Source organism: Gossypium hirsutum, chromosome A01, assembly GCF_007990345.1.
Source record: "Gossypium hirsutum isolate 1008001.06 chromosome A01, Gossypium_hirsutum_v2.1, whole genome shotgun sequence".
Lineage (NCBI taxonomy): Eukaryota > Viridiplantae > Streptophyta > Magnoliopsida > Malvales > Malvaceae > Gossypium > Gossypium hirsutum.
The window spans coordinates 30806987-30824655 of NC_053424.1; positions in this window are offsets into that span (position 1 = coordinate 30806987).

Here is a 17669-nt window from a genome sequence, read left to right on the forward strand (position 1 = left end):
ACGTGGGATGGTGGCAACAAAATACGAGTAGTGTGTTCGATTTGAGGATGGCCTTAGAGATGGTTTAAGGGTTCTGATAGCTCCTCAGAGGGAGCAAATTTCGCAGCACTGGTTGACAAGGCAAAAATCACCGAGGATGTGACGCGCGCTGAGCGCCAGAATAGAGAGAAAGGTAGAAGTAAGAGGGATGCTGAGCCCTCAAATTCTTTTCAGAGGTTTAAGAAAAAGCCTAGAGCTGAGGGGCCAACCAGTGGTAGGACCCCTGTACTGCTACTATTGGACCGCAGTTTTGTGTTGATTATGGGAAACGCCATTAGGGCCAATGTTGGAAAAAGATGGGTGCATATTTGAGATGCGGATCATTAGAGCACTGTGTCATGGATTGTCCACGGAGGCCCAAGCAGATGCAAGCTACTGGTTTTGGTAATGTTTAGCAGGGTGGTCAGCAACCACCGGGAGGTCGTGGTTAGGCCAGGGGTAAAAATGGTGTAGGCTGTGGTCGTGGAGCATCGAGCAGAGGTGCTGGTCATACTAAGGCAAGGCAGCTGATGCTGGTTTATGCTGCACGTCGTCGAGAGGACAAGGATGCTCTATATGTCCTTATGGGTACATTTTTTATTCATAATGTACCTTATACTGCATTAATTAATGTGAGGTCTACTCATTCATACATAGCATGCTCTGTGTCTAAGATATTGGGTTTTATGGCTGAAAACAATATGAGTGAGGTTATTGTTCTAAGTCCGCTGGGGCAGTCTATTCGGATTAATAAGATGTTTAGAGATGTTCCCTTGGAGATACAAGGAGTTATCTTTCTGGCCGATCTTATGGAGCTACCTTTCAGAGAATTTGGCCTGATACTAGGCATGGATTGGTTAGATAAACATCGGGTAAGCTTGGATTGTGCTATTAAATGGGTTGTATTGAGAGCTGAGGCAGATGAGGAGGTAGTGGTAATTGGAGAGCGACAAAACTATTTGAGTAATGTAATTTCTACACTAAGGGCCTAGAAATTGGTTCACAAGGGTTGTTAGGCATTCTTGGCCTACGTCAGTGTTTCAGATGTTAGGGACTCTTTAGTGAAGGATATCGGAACAGTTAAGGATTTTCCCGATGTCTTTCCTGAAGAGCTACTAGGGTTACCTCTAGAACGTGAAGTGGAGTTTAGGATTGAGCTCCTTCCTGGTATGGCTCCAGTGTCTATCACCCCTTACAGAATGGCATCGAAAAAGCTTGTGGAGTTTACGACCCAGATTCAAGAGCTACTGGACCGTGGGTTTATCTGACCTAGTGTGTCTCCATGGGGAGCACCAGTCTTATTTGTGAAAAAGAAGGATGGAACCATGCGTATGTGCATCGACTACAGATAACTAAATAAACTAACCATTAAGAATAAATACCCTCTACCAAGGACTGATGATCTGTTCGACCAACTGCAAGGAGCATCAATTTTCTCTAAGATAGATCTCCAGTTGAGGTATCACCAACTGAGTGTTAAAGATGCCGATGTGCACAAGACAGCGTTTGGGACTCGTTATGGTCATTACGAGTTCCTGGTTATGCCTTTAGGGCTGACAAACACACCAGCAGCTTTTATGGATCTGATGAACAGAGTGTGTCAACCGTATGTGGACCGGTTTGTTGTAGTATTTATTGATGACATACTAGTGTATTCGAGGACTAAAGATGAACATGATGAACATCTATGAGTAGTTCTGCAAATTTTGAGGGAGAAGCAACTGTACGCCAAGTTTAGCAAGTGTGAATTCTACTTATGTGTGGTAACATTTCTGGGTCATGTAGTATCCACTGAGGGGATTAGGGTTGATCCTAAAAAAATTAGGGCTATTTTAGATTGAAAGCAGCCTAGGACTGTGTCAAAAATTCATAGTTTTCTGGGACTGGCTGGGTACTATCGAAGATTTGAAGAGGGGTTCTCACTGATTGCCGCGCCCTTAACTAAGCTGCTACGTAAAGTCGTGCCATTTAACTGGACTGATGAGCAACAAGAGAGCTTTGAAAAGCTCAAGAAAGTTCTAGCTGAAGCCCCTGTCTTGATTCAGCCAGAGTGTGGGAAAGAATTTACTGTTTACAATGATGCATCACACGTTGGGTTGGGTTGTGTGCTGACGCAAGAGGGTAAGCTGGTAGTTTATGCGTCTCACCAGCTTAAGACTTATGAGGCGAATTACCCAACACATGACTTGGAGTTGGCCACAGTGGTATTCTCATTGAAAATTTGGAGGCATTACTTGTACGGTGAGAAATGTATCATCTACACGGATCACAAGAGCTCAAGTATCTCCTCACTTAGACAGAGTTAAATCTTAGACAGTGTAGATGGACTGAGCTGCTTAAGGATTATGACTGTTCGATTGAATACCACCCTGGTAAGGCCAACGTGGTGGCCGAAACACTGAGCTGTAGGGTTATGACTAATCTGACAGCAATGTTTGCTCGTCTTAGCTTATTTGTTGATGGTAGCTTGTTGGCTGAGCTCCAAGTTAAACCAATGTGGATTGAATAGATTAAGAGTAAACAGCTAGAAGATGAGTCATTGGGTCTTCGATTTCGTCAAATAAAAAATGGTAATACTGTGGATTTTGGGCTGAATAATGAAGGGGTACTTTGTTTCTGAAGTAGAATTTTCGTACCTAAGGATACTAATTTGAGACAGACTTTACTGCGAAAGGTGCATAGTAGCCCCCTATGCTATGCACCTAGGTGGAAATAGGATGTACATATATCTTCGTGATATTTATTGGTGGTCGGGTCTTAAATGTGATATTACCAACTTTGTGGGGAAATGTCTGACTTGCCAACAGGTTAAAGTGGAACATTAGTTGCCTTCTTGGTTACTTCAACTAGTTAAGATTTCGTTATGGAAGTGGGAAAGAGTAACCATGGACTTTGTGAGCGGGCTACCCCTAACACATTCTAAAAAAGATTTAGTGTGGGTCATCGTGGATAGATTGACCGAAACTACCCATTTCATACCAGTTCGCACAGCTTATTCATTCCAAAAACTGGCTAAGTTGTATGTATCCGAGATAGTGAGACTGCATGGGGTACCAGTTTCCATAATATCTAACAGATATCCTCGCATCACATCTCGATTTTAGAAGAAGTTACATGAAGCTCTGGGTACACAGTTGGACTTCAGTACTACGTTCCATCCTCAGACAGATGGTTAGTTTGAGGGGGTGATTCAGATACTGTAACATCCCAAAGTAGTACCTAAACGGAACAGTGGTTGTGAAACGACAATCTGAGATAGAAAAGTTTATTCTGATTAATTTTTATAATTTACCAAGTGATTAGATGTATGTGTTAGAGTATCGATGAAAAATTTTATAGATAGCATGCTTAATTTGCCTACTAGGGCTTAATTGCAAAAGTTGATAATATGAGTTTTAGATGCTAAAGGATTAAATTGAAGAGTATAATTGAAGTAGAGGTCTTTAAATGGTAATTAGACCATTAGGTTTTCATGGACAAAAATGGACATACATAGATAAAAAAAAACTAAAGTTGTAATGAAGGGTATTTTAGTCATTTGGTAATTAAAAGATTAAAAAAGGGAAAAAGATGGCAAAATGTGCCCATCTTCTTCATTAGGCCAAAATTTCAAGGGTTCTTCATAGCTAGGGTTTTTTCAAGCGTCCAAGCTTCATAGTAAATGATTCCAAGCCCCGTTTTTAATGTTCTTTACGTTTTTGAAGTCCCGGTAACTTGATTTAGCTTATTCTAGCAATAATTTAACCTAGGGTTCATATTTGGAAAAATACCCATAGGTGAAATGTGTTTATTTTGATGTTTTATGGTAGAATATGAAGCTTGAAATTATGTTAAATGACTTGAGCTAAGCGATTTTAAGCGAAAACGAGTAAAATGACATAATCGGTAAAAATACCTAATGGTCATAAGTACATGTTAGAGTGGGAATTTGAGCTTGTCGTAGGTAAATAAATGATCAGCATGTCATAAAACGTAAGAATTAGTGATAAAGTTTCATTTTCGAGCCTTGGGAGAAAAGTGTAAATATGCAAAAGTTTAGGGGCAAAATAATAATTTTGCAAAAGTTGGAGTTAAGGACTGTTTTGATAAATGTGAATATTAAATAAGTGAAATTTTCTCTTATATATCAAGAGGAACAAAATTCAGGGTTAGACCAAGGAAAGAAAAAGGTTGAGGACTAAATCAAAATATTTGATCGTATTTTGTATCGAGGTAAGTTTGTCGCAAATAAATGCAATGTTTTATTATTTATAATTAATGATGTTATTTTTCAGCATGTATATATTTATTTTGTAAATTTATTCATTGATGATTCAAGCAAGAATTGTCGGAGAAATGATACTTAAAAGTCCTTGTTGAACCTTAAGAATGTATAGGATACAAATGTCATGACATTAGGGTTTAAGGATACCAAGTAAGACCATGCCAGTTTTACAAGGCAAGGAATGTAAGACCACGTCAAAAAGTGGCATTGATAAACTACTATATGGCAAGCATCCCATGTAAGACCATACCAAGGCATGGCAATGGTGAGTTCATAAGGCAAGGATACCACGTAAGACCATGTCAAGACATGGCAATGGTAAGTTTAAAAAGGAAAGGTACCCGTGTATCCTTAGTATTCCAAGTGGTTCAATGGAAAATTCAAAGAGTGTACCAAAGGAAAGGTAAGATAAGTCCATGTTCGAAAGGTTCAGGTTATCTTGATAATTCATTTAGAATGTTGTTATTTATTTACATGCAAACTTACTAAGCTTTATGCTTACTCCCTTTCTTTTCCTTGTTTTTGTATAGCATCGCAAAGCCAACTCAAAAAATTGTAAGGATGTCGAAGATCGCCTCAGGCAAACAATGAGCTATCTCAGAATTTTGTGACAAGAAATACTTTAAGTCATGGCATGTATAGGGGCTTGGCTATTGTCTGTATGTCCTTATGATATGATTAAAGAATGGCATGTGAATACTTGGTAATGATTAGCTTATGATATAGCTAAATAAGAACATGTTTTGGTATTATATATGCCTAAATGAGGTTTGATGCAAAGAAATTATGAAGGAGTAAGAGTTAGCCATGGAGCAGTTAGGAAACAGCAGCAGTAACGTGGTTTTGAAATATCACTAAAAATTTTAGAAATTTAATTTAATGGTGAATAAGATATATAATTAAATCTTATTGAGTCTATTTTTATAGGAAAGAAACAGAGCAAGCAAAGGAAATCTATATTCTGAGATATTTAAATTTTTGTAAGACTAGTTCAGAGTGACTTCGTGATCCCCTATTCCAACTTTGAAAAATCACTAAAATAATTATAAGTCATAGTTTATATTTCTAGATTCCTTAGTGAGTCTATTTTCATTAGAAACAAACGGAAACATTATCTGAATTCTGTATAATGCGATAGTTGATTTTTAGTGAGGAGAGGTCAGATCCACTGAACTGTGAAATAGGGGAAACTTTAATGAATAAACTATGATAATTTGCCGAACCAAAAATTATAGAAAATTTATGGTAATAATATATATAAGTCTAGTTTCAGGGAAAATTTACCGATTTAAATTTTGAGTTTCTTAACTTGAGTTGTAATTAATTTAGTGACTGTTACGTAGATGGACAGTTTTATTATGAATAGTGAAATAAATTGTTTTGATTTGTGTAAGTAACTGGAAAATTTTTAATGTTCCCAGTTTGGTCTTGAACCGTTCCAATTGCATGTTTTAGGGCTTTGTGGGCCATTTTTAGGGATTTATTGGATGAATGTGAGCAAATTAATTTTTTTTTAAAAAGTAAATTTTTTTATGCCCCGAACAAGTAAGATAAGTCTGGTAACGTCTCGTGCTCAACTCCGACGACAGTCTCGGGTAAGGGGTGTTACATTTATTGGTATTAGAGCAAGAGTTTAGTCAGTTCTCAAAATATTCAGTATGAGTAAGAGTCTAGCTATACATGCCATACTTATATTTTGATAGTGTGACGACTCTTGACGATTTTAAAATGTTTTTCTTGTATAGTTATGGATCCCGAACGAGTTGGTGCAGGTGATGTAGAAAGTAACGCGCCTGCTTCCGCAGAAGGGACGGTGCCACTAGATAGTAGTGAGAGGCCCGTTGCAGTTACTCAGGGAGGAGGGGTTCGAGAAGCCTTCTTCCAAGCTATGAATGAATGGTTTGCCGAGTTCGTTCGTACGAATCCAACCGTTAGACCTCCACCCCCTCATGATCCTCAAACTACCCATGTAGCTTCCCCAGTCACAGATACAGTCAGAAGAGAGAAGCCACCAGTTGATAAAATTAGAAAGCAAGGGGCCGAAGTGTTTCGGGCTACTAAAGATGATGATGCAGAGAAATCTGAATTTTGGCTCGAGTTATATATTTCAATTTGTATGGATTCTTCACTTGACAAGTTGGCCGAGTTATATATTTCAGAGATAGTCAAACTACATGGAGTACCGTTATTGATTATTTCAGATAGAGACTAGAGATTCACTTTGCTGTTTTGGAAAAAGTTACAGGAAGCTTTGGGTACAAAGTTGAGTTTTAGTACAACTTTCCATCCTCAGACCGATGGTCAATCAGAAAGAGTTATTTAGTTACTTGAGGATATACTCAGATGTTGTGTCTTAAAATTTCAATATAGTTGGGAGAAATATTTGTCGTTGGTAGAGTTTGCTTATAATAATAGTTACCAGTTGAGTTTGAAAATGGCACCTTATGAAGCTTTGTATGGATGTAAATGTCGCACACCTTTGTATTGGATAGAGCTTAAAGAAAATCAGATTTACAGGGTTGATTTAGTTAAAGAAACTGAAGAGAAAGTGAAAGTTATTAGAGATTGCTTGAAAGCAGATTCAGATAGACAGAAGTCTTATACAGACTTGAAAAGAAAAGAGATTGAGTATCAAGTTGGTGACAAAGTGTTCTTAAAAGTATCCCCGTGGAAGAAAGTCTTTAGATTTGGCAAGAAAGGCAAACTAAGTCCACGTTTTATTGGACCATTTGAGGTGACTGAAAGAGTTGGACCATTAGCATATCAGTTAGCTTTGCTGCCAGAGTTAGAGAAGATTCATGATGTGTTCATGTGTCCATGTTACATCGTTACTGTTCTGATCCTTCACATGTGATTTCACAAACAAAGGTTGATATTCAGCAAGATATGACTTATGGTGAAGAACCGGTAAAGATTTTAGCTCGAGAGGTCAAGTAACTAAGGAACAAAAGTATTGCACTTGTGAAAGTATTACGGAATAGGCTCACAGGTAAGATTTTCGAAGACGAAAATCCCTAAAGGGGGAGAAATGTAACATCCCAAAATAGGGCCTAAACAGAATAGTGGTTGCGAAACCATGAATCTGAGATAGAAAAGTTTATTTCGATTAATTTTTATAATTTATCAAGTGATTAGATGCATGTGCTAGAGTATCGATGGAAAATTTTATAGATAGCATGCTTAATTTGCCTACTAGGGCTTAATTGCAAAAGTAGATAAATATGAGTTTTAGATGCTAAAGGATTAAATTAAAGAGTATAATTGATGAAGAAGTCCTTAAATGGCAATTAGACCATTAGGTTTTCATGGACAAAAATGGACATACATAGATAAAAAAAAACTAAAGTTGTAATGAAGGGTATTTTAGTCATTTGGTAATTAAAAGATTAAAAAAGGGAAAAAGATGGCAAAATGTGCCCATCTTCTTCATTAGGCCGAAATTTCAAGGGTTCTTCATAGCTAGGGTTTTGTCAAGCTTCCAAGCTTCATAGTAAGTGATTACAAGCCCCATTTTTAATGTACTTTACGTTTTTGAAGTCTCGGTAACTTGATTTAGCTTATTCTAGCAATAATTTAACCTAGGGTTCATATTTTGAAAGATACCCATAGGTGAAATGTGTTTATTTTGATGTTTTATGGTACAATATGAAGCTTGAAATTATGTTAAACGACTTGAGCTAAGCGATTTTAAGCGAAAACGAGTAAAACGACATAATCGGTAAAAAAATCTAACAGTCATAAGTACATGTTAGAGTGGGAATTTGATGTTGTCGTAGGTAAATAAATGATCAGCATGTCATAAAATATAAGAATTAGCTATAAAGTTTCATTTCCGAGCCTTGGCGCAAAAGTATAAATATACAAAAGTTTTGGGGCAAAATCATAATTTTCCAAAGTTAGAGTTAAGGACTATTTTGATAAATGTGAATATTAAATAAGTTAAATTTGCTATTATAGATCAAGAAGAATGAAATTCGGGGTTAAACCGAGGAAAGAAAAAGGTTGAGGACTAAATCAAAATATTTGATCATATTTTGTATCGAGGTAAGTTTACGGTAAATAAATTTAATATTTTATTATTTATAATTAATGATGTTATTTTTCAGCATGTATATATTTATTTTGTAAATTTATTCCTTGATGATTCAAGCAAGAATTGACAGAGAAATGATACTTAAAAGTCCCGATTGAACCTTAGGAATGTGGAGGATACAAATGTCATGACATTAGGGTTTAAAGATACCAAGTAAGACTATGTCAAGGCATGACATTGTTAATTTTTACAAGGCAAGGAAATCATGTAAGACTATGTCAAGACATGGCATTGATAAACTACTATAAGGCAAAGATCCCATGTAAGACCATGCCAAGGCATGGCAATGGTGAGTTCATAAGGCAAGGATACCACGTAAGACCATGTCAAGACATTGCAATGGTAAGTTTAAAAAGGAAAGGTACCCGTGTATCCTTAGTATTCCAAGTGGTTCAAGGGAAAATTCAAAGAGTGTACCAAAGGAAAGGTAAGATAAGTCCATGTTTGAAAGGTTCAGGTTATCTTGATAATTCATTTAGAATGTTGTTATTTATTTACATGCAAACTTACTAAGCATTATGCTTACTCCCTTTCTTTTCTCTTTTTTTTATATAGTATCGCAAAGCCAACTCGAAAAATCTTAAGGACGTCAGAGATCGCCTTACACTATCAAAGAGTTATCTCAGTATTTAGTGACTAGAAATACTTTAAGTTATGGCATGTATAGGGACTTGGCTATTGTGTGTGTATGTCCTTATGATATGATTAAAGAATGACATGTGAATACTTGGTAATGATTAGCTTATGATATAGCCAAATAAGAACATGTTTTGGTATTATATATACCTAAATGAGGTTTGATGCAAAGAAATTATGAAGGAGTAAGAGTTGGTCATGGAACAGTTAGGAAACAACAGCATGGATTTGAAAAATCACTAAAAATTGTATAAATAAAATTAAATGTTGAATGAGATATAGAATTAAATCTTATTGAGTCTATTTTTATAGGAAAGAAACAGAGCAAGCAAACAAAATCTATATTCTGAGATATTTAAATTTTTGTAAGACTAGTTCAGAGTGACTTTGTGATCCCCTATTACAAATTTGGAAAATCACTAGAAACTTTAAAAATATAATTATAAGTCATAGTTCATATCTATAGATTCATTAGTGAGTTAATTTTCATTATAAACAAATAGAAACATTATCTGAATTCTGTATGATGAGATAATCAATTTTTAGTGAAGAGAGGTCAGGTCCCCTGAATTGCGAAGTAGGGGAACATTTAATGAATAAACTGTGCTAGTTGGCCAAACCAAAAATTCTGGAAAAATTATCGTAAGAAGAGGTATGAGTCTAGTTTCGAGAAAATTTATAGATTTAAATTTTGAGTTTCGTAACTCGATTTTTAATTAATTTGGCGACTATTACACAGATGGACAGTTTTATTATGAATAGTGAAATAAATTGTTTTGATTTGTGTAAGGAATTGGAAAATTTTTAATGTTCCCGGTTTGGTCCCAAACCGTTCCAATTGCATGTGTTCTGGCCTCGAGGGCCCTTTTTAGGGATTTATTGGATGAATGTGAGCAAATTAATTTTTTTAAAAAAAAGTAAATTTTTTTATGCCCCGAACAGGTAAGATAAGTCTGGTAACATCTCGTGCTCGACTCTGGCGACAGTCTTGGGTAAGAGGTGTTACAGATACTGGAGGACATGTTAAGGATTTGTGTAACTGAGTTCTGAGGTAGTTGGGAAGATTACTTTCCATTAGCAGAGTTTGCTTACAACAATAGCTACCAGTCTGACATACAGATGGCACCTTACGAAGCACTATAAGGTCGTAGGTGTCGCACTCCATCATGTTGGACTGAGTTGGGTGAGCGGTGTGCTACAGGTCCTGAGTTAGTATCTAATACCGAGGTTAAGTTCAGATTAATTCAGGATCGACTGAAGGCGGCATCAGATAGACAAAAGTCATATGCGGATCTGAAGCGTAAAAAAATTGAGTATTCTGTGGGAGATTTTGTTTTTCTGAAGGTCTCGCCATGGAAGAAGGTGCTGAGATTTGGGTGTAAGGGCAAGTTGAGCCCAAGGTTTATTGGGCCATAGCGCATATTGAGGCGAGTAGGTCCAGTTGCCTACCAGTTAGAGCTACCTCCGAAATTAGAGCAGATTCATAATGTGTTCCACGTCTTGATGCTGAGACGCTACCACTCTGATCCTATACATGTGGTACCAGTTGAGGAGATTGAAGTTAGAGGAGGAACCAGTCTAGGTCTTAGATTGAGAGGTGAAATTCTTGAGAAGGAAATATATCCTATTAGTGAAAGTTCTTTGGAGGAACCACAGTTTTAAGGAGGCTACGTTGGAACTCGATGAGACGATGCGACAACAATACTCTCACCTATTCTGACTAGGTAAATTTCGAGGCTGAAATTTTCTTTAAGGAGGGTAGAATTCTAACGCCCCAAATCTCGAAAACCCTGTTAAAATTATTTGTGGGTGTTATGGCATGGATGTATGTCTAACTTAGTGGTTTAGTGCTCTGGGAGTGTCTGGGAAGTCTTGGGTTCAAGCCTTGGCTTGAGCAAATTTTTGCTCCTACTTGAATAAACCCTTGCTTTTTGATAGTAGGCTTCTTAAATTAATGTGGCTAAAGCATGTCATAAAGAGCCTGCTGGCTTAGAGAATAAATGGCATGTTTCTATTGCCAAGGGACTTGAGTTCGATTCCTACTACACACAAAAGGGTGTTTTATTTTGGTTATTTCCGTGTAGGAATTTGTGTGTCAGTGGAACTCTATAGCTTGGATGGTTGAGGAGTTTGAGAGGTGTAGAGGAGTGTATAGCCAAAAATTAGGAGAAGAAGGGGAAATTTGAATGGTATCTGGTTTGAGGATATGGGGAGAGATTGTAGGAGGAAATCAAGGAGATGTGCTGAAGAGGGGGTGTTAGTACCGTTGGTGGACTCTAGGTACTCAAGAGAATTCAACTTTAAGCTTAGGAAGATTCTCTTGCTATTCATTTCGGTTCTTGGCAACTTTTTCTTCTTTTTACCTTTGTTTCTAAAGCCATACATTACTTGGATTTTGGTTTGGGGTACCTTTCGGTTCTTTGGTTGATTGGATTCTAATATTCTTTTTAGCGTCTAGTCCATCGATTTATGTCCATCACTTCCATTTTTCTCAATTGGTATACTTCTCTTTGGCCGAATATCACTAGTCCTTCCTCTCACAATCCTTTTTTGGTTTTTAGGCCGAATATCACTAGTCATTCCTCTCACAATCCCTTTTAGGTTTTTAGCCTTGCTTGGGGACCGATTCTTTCTTTCTTCTCCCTTGCTCCCAATTGTGTTGTCTTGATCGATTACTCCTCCTCTCCCTCTCCCAACTCTTTTATTCTTACTTTGGCCGAACTTTCTCAAGGCCTAAATATCTTCCTCCTCTTCTTCTCTTTTCTGTGCTTTGATCGTTTCTTGCTGTGGGACTACCGAAATCCCCGTGCTTTATTGGCAAGTGTTATACTGTTTGTGCTCCCTAGCCGAATCTTATTAGGCTTTCCTCTCAAAGGTTCAGCTTGTGTACTTAGGCCGAATGGTTACATTTTCTTTTTTTACCATGGGGAGATATCCTTTTAACACTTCTCTTTTTGTACGAATGTTGCTAGGGGCTCAATTTCTTTAAACAAGGTGTAGGGCTGATTGCTTTTCCTTTACAAGTGATAATTCATTTATTGGTAAGTGTTTAAGTTCTAGTTGTATTTGTGTGGGATTATAGATTCTTATGAATCGGTTAACTGTTTTTGTTAAGGGTAAAGTATTGGGGAGAATACGTGGTTTGGAACAAGGAGGGGCTGCGATTGTTGATTGGTAAGTAGCGATGATTTGGTTAAAACATTTTTCAATATTATTATGCTTTTGGATTAACGAGGGTTTTAGACTAATGAGAGGGTGTGGTTGACCATAGGTTCTCGATCTCAGAGGCATTTCGACTACAACTCCATAATAGCTATGTGAGCCTTACTGCCACTAGATGTGAAACTGACAAAAGCTGAAAAGTCGAAAGGTGAACAGTCGACACCACTCAGGGCGGGTGCCCCTTTGTGGCAGGCCGTGTGATGAAACATGGCCGTATGGTCGATAAGTTGGCCATAAACATTTTCATGGACCAAAACGATATTAGGCCATTTTGGGCCGAATTGGGCCGTGTAGGCCCAATGGGTTTGTGGGCCCCACACAAGAAAATCGCACAAATCTGTGGTAAATATTGAGCCAGGTTGTGTAAACCACATGATTAAGGCCATTTCTGGGCTATATAGGGAATAGAGCATGTGGGCCCACATGGGCCCAGAATATGGGTTGTAGACCCATTATCACTGATTGACTGTTAAGGTTGCACGGGTCGCCCAAGACGACTATGGACCTTCTGTTGGGCCAATAAGTATACTTGGGCCCTTATTTTTGTAAGATGACTGTTTTACCCTATGTGATGTATGACTGTTTGAGCTTGCCATTTTTACTGTATGTACATTTATATCATGTTACATTGCATGGGGTGAGATATATGATTTTGGGGGAAGTGTACTGAAAGGCTATAAGCCTAATACTGCCAGCTCTGCTGCAAATACTGTTTTAGTCCAACAACCGGCATGACTTGGTGTGTAAGGTTGGGTGGGTCGATTTTTTCCCCACATGGTGTGTAGGGCTGGTACGGAGATGGTGTGTAGCGGTTGTATTGGGTAGGATTCTTTGTGTACATTCTGTACTAAATTAGGCTAAGGCCCAGATTGCTACTGCTATAGAAAGAGGGGTTCAGGCCCCTAATTGAAACTGAGAGGTCTTAGGCCCAAATTGCGCTTACTCTAATTGTTTGCTATTATGAGATTTCACACACTGAGTTTACGTAAACTCACCCATCTGTCAACTGTACAGGAAATCCCCAGGCTTAAACAGATCGAGGCGACGGAGGACTCAGAGGTGGCCACTCGGTAAAGTTTCTTTTAACATTATAATTAAGATTTTATTTTAGGTTTTCATTTTGTAATAAAGCCTCTTTAATTTTTATTTTTATTTTGATTTGTGGATTTAGTTACTTGAATTTTAATCTGGTAGTAGTAGATCACAGATTTTCAAGAAAATGTAAACAAATTATTTTCTGAAAACACCACGTTTACGCAACACATTTTGAAAGCTTCCGCAACGATCACTGTTTTAAAGTTTGATAAAAAAACTAACGAAATCAATATTTTGCTTAGATGACTTGAGTTTTCACAATGAACCGGACATCCTAAACTTTTGCTAAGAACCTTAAGAGGTCTTATGTAAAACGAATTTTCACGCAATTTGTGTTTTGGAAAAACACTCCAATGTGACATCACAAATTCGACCATAACGTCTAGGCTGGGTTTGGGGTGTTACATCCATATACAAGTTTTACCTTGGCCGAATATACATGTATCTATTATTAAAGTAACATTTAATTGCAAAACCATAATACCATTATATAACCGTATATACATAAACTCATATATATATATTCATGAATCATTACATAAATATTCACATTATATAATCAAAAGGTCGAATATACTTTCCATATGCTCATACATTTTTCATTCATATCATACATAATTTGCAACACATTTTTATTAAAATACTTACCTTATTTCAAATAGATAATAAGCTATCACATACTTGATCACTTTAGCTCGTTTTACACATTTGATCACAACTTATCATTGCCCGTTGAACCATTCGAAATTAAATAGGATACTCAGATAATCACATATATCATACAATGCCAACGTCCCAGACGTGGTCTTACATGTAATCACATATCGATCCCACTGTCCTAGACAGGGTCTTACTCACACACATATATCGGAGTCACATATCGATGCCAACATATTAAACGTGGTCTTACTCGCACACATATATCAATGCCATGAGTCTTACTTGCACATCACATATCGAAATCCTATGTCATGACATATGTATCCTAGCTATTCCTAAGGTTCATACAGGGCTTTCAGACGTCGTAACTCTGTCGAAACGAACTTGTAAACATAGTTCCCAAGTATAAACACATTCGGCTATCATATATATACAAGCTCATAAAATTTAAATCAGCATTCTACATTCACATATATTCAAAATTTTACAGCATTTATTTACTTATAAACTTACCTCAGGCAACGATAATCGGAACGGGACGACTAATCAACAACTTTGGTTTTCCCCTAATCCAAATTTGATTTTTTTAGTTCTTCATCTAAACATATTCAAATTGAACTCATTCAAACATAATTTCACTCAATTTAGTCCAAAAACACATAAATGGGCAATTTACAATTTAACCCCTGACATTTTACACTTTTTACAATTTAGTCCAAATTGCACAAAACACAAAGCATGCAAAATTTGCACATATCATGCGTAGGCCGAATACTACCCATGTTCATACAAGTCCATATATTTAATTTATTTCACATTTTAATCCTTCAATTTATTATTTTTATAAATTAGCCTTAATTACTAAAATTCATCAAAACTTCAAATACAAAACATGTTAATCTATCACGTATCTTTTATTTTCCAGCATCAAACAACAAAAATCACAAGCTTTCAACAATGGCAAAATACAAAATCATCATAAAATTCAAAAATTGAGACGTGGGTTTGATAGATAACATAGCAACGATCTTAGAAACGTTAAAATTGTAAAAAATTAAACTAAAACTCACCTTGAATCAAGCTTGTTAATGGTCGAATGTGGCTTTCTTTTTCTTTTTTATTTCTTTTGGTATTTTTGGCCAACTATAAACTAAAATGCATGGCCATTTTTTTTGTTTGTTTTATTATAATAACATATTAATACATCATTTACATTTTTAACCTTATAAAATAATATAAAACCATGCTATTTACTGCCAAAACCGTCCATTCATTTCAACTATGGTCAAATTGCATTATAAATGCATCATATTATAAACACAAATTCAATTAAGCACTCTCACATTAACCTATCAACTTTTCACTTTACGCGATTAAGCCATTTTTATCAAATCGACATCCAAATAGTAAAATTAAAACATGAAAAATTAACACATATAAGTTCACACATAATAAACACAGAAAATAATTTTTAAAATATTTTTCTGACTCAAATTCGTGGTCCCAAAACCATTGTTCCAGATAGGGTCTAAATCGGGCTATTACAACTCTTCCACCCTTAGTGATTTTCATCCCCGAAAATCTTACTGGTAAATAGGTTCAGGTAACATTCTTTCATTGCAACCATTGGCTCCCATGTTGCTTCTTCAACTTCGTGTCTATGCCATAGTACTTTCACTAACAAAATTTTCTTATTTCACAATTCTTTAACCTCGCGAGCCAGAATGCGAATCGGTTCTTCCTCATATGTCATATCATATTTGATCTCAATTTCTGATGGATTAATCACATGTAAGGGATCAGATCAATATCTACGAAGCATCGAAACATGGAATACATTATGGATCTTTTCTAACTTAGGTGGCAATAATAGTCTGTAGCAACTGGCTCGATACGCTATATAATCTCATAGACCCAATAAATCTTGGACTTAATTTGCCTTTACGACTGAATCTGAGTATTTTCTTCCATGGTGATACTTTCAAAAATACTTTGTCCCCAATTCTAAAACTTTGTATCTTTCCGTTTCAAATCTACATACGATGTCTGACGATCTGATGTTGTTGTTTTAGACTATCACGAATTACTTTCACTTTTTATTTAGTCTCTCTAATCAAATCTACCCCGTGTATCTTGCTTTTAACTCAGCTATAATTGAACCATCATCAGACATAACCATATGCACATTCATTGCACACAAAACAAACAATGATTTTCAGCTTAGAGCATCATCAACAACATTAGCCTTTCCCGGATGGTAATCAATCACAAGCTTGTAATCTTTTAACAGCTCTAACCATCAACGTTGTCTCAAATTCAGATCTTTCTGAGTCATCAAATATTTCAGGCTCTTGTGATCAGAATAAACATGACATTTCTTTCCGAACAGATAGTGATGCCATATTTTCAATGCAAATACAATAGCTTCAAATTCTAGGTTGTGTGTCGGACATTTCTTTTTATGCAGCTTTAATTATCTCAAGGCATAAGCTATAACTATGCTTTCCTGCTTCAAAACACAGCTCAAACCATTTAAAGATGCATCACTATAGATAAAAAAATTCTTTACTTGATTCTGGCTGAACTAGTACTGGATCTTCGGTCAAAAGGGCTTTCAACTGATCAAAACTTTTCTGACATTTTTCTGACTACTCAAACTTAACATTTTTCTATAACAACTTCATCATCGGGGTTGTAATCATAGAGAAACCTTTCACGAATTGTCTATAATAACCAGTAAGTCCCAGAAAACTTCAGACTTCAGAAACATTTCTCAGAGGTTTCTAATCGAGTATAGCAAAAATCTTACTCAGATCAACCCAATATTTGATACTGATACAACATGTCCTAGAAAGCTGATTTCATGTAACAAAAACTCACATTTGCTAAACATTTCATACAATAGTTTATCTCGCAGAGTCTATAACATAAGTCTCAGATGTTCGACATGCTTGGTTTCATCACAGAAATAGATCAAAATGCCATCTATAAACACAACCACAAATCAATCCAAATACTATCTGAAGATCTGGTTCATCAAATCCATAAAAATAGCAGGTGCATTAATAAAATTGAAAGGCATAACCATAAACTCATAATGCATGTGCCGTGTTCAGAAAGCAGTCTTTTTGCACATCGGAGTCTTTAATTCGCAACTAATAGTAACCTAATTTCAAATATATCTTTGAAAACACTGTAACCCCTTTCAGCTAATCGAACAGGTCATCAATCCATGACAATGAATATTTATTCTTTATAATCACCTTATTGAGTTGTCTATAGTCAATACACATTCTCATAATTCCATCTTTCATTTTCACAAATAAAACTGGTGCACCCCAGGAGAGGAACTCGGTCGTGCGAAACCTCTATCTGTCAACTCTTGCAACTGAGTTTCCAGTTCTTTTTAATTCATTAGGTACCATTCTGTACAGAGCTATCAATATCGGAGTTGTCCTCGGAACTGTCTCAATAACAAACTCTACTTCTCAGCTAGGTGGTAAACCTGGCAATTCTTCAGGAAACACATCCAGATACTCGCACACAACTAATAATGATTCAATCCTTCTTTCGGTCACTTTACTATCAAGCAAATATGCAAAGTAAGCTTCACAACTTTTTCTCACATATTTCTAATCTAACACCAAAGATATCACTACCAGTAAACCACTTAGACCATTA